Below are 398 nucleotides of genomic sequence, written 5' to 3'. Positions count from 1 at the left end.
AGTTGCACAAACAGTGCTATTTATACCCAAATGCACCCTCGTGTCACTCCCTTCCAAATTATCTGGAACACTGCAGCCACCTCCCATTTCCTCCTAATTCCACATAAGTTCTCAAATAGTCACAGCCCCGACTAATGGGATGGTCAGAATGACGAACAAAACACCTCAAGCTATTTTTCCAGACACATTTAGGCGGGAACACCTGATAGAAGAAATGCCTGTGAAGCCTGGCTGACCTATCGATTTAGCCCACCTGTCAATTTAGCCATTAGCCATGTAAAAAGCCACCACAGGCTACAGCTTTCTGCTTTGACTGATAAAATGCAACATATTAGCTCCCCAATAGCATATTTATGTCCCATTGTGTCAGCAATATGTCAATATCAACAGCGAAATAT

Source organism: Salvelinus fontinalis, chromosome 24 (assembly GCF_029448725.1).
Source record: "Salvelinus fontinalis isolate EN_2023a chromosome 24, ASM2944872v1, whole genome shotgun sequence".
Classification (NCBI taxonomy): domain Eukaryota; kingdom Metazoa; phylum Chordata; class Actinopteri; order Salmoniformes; family Salmonidae; genus Salvelinus; species Salvelinus fontinalis.
The sequence above is the reverse complement of the archived record's forward strand: the minus strand, read 5'-3'. Positions refer to the sequence as shown.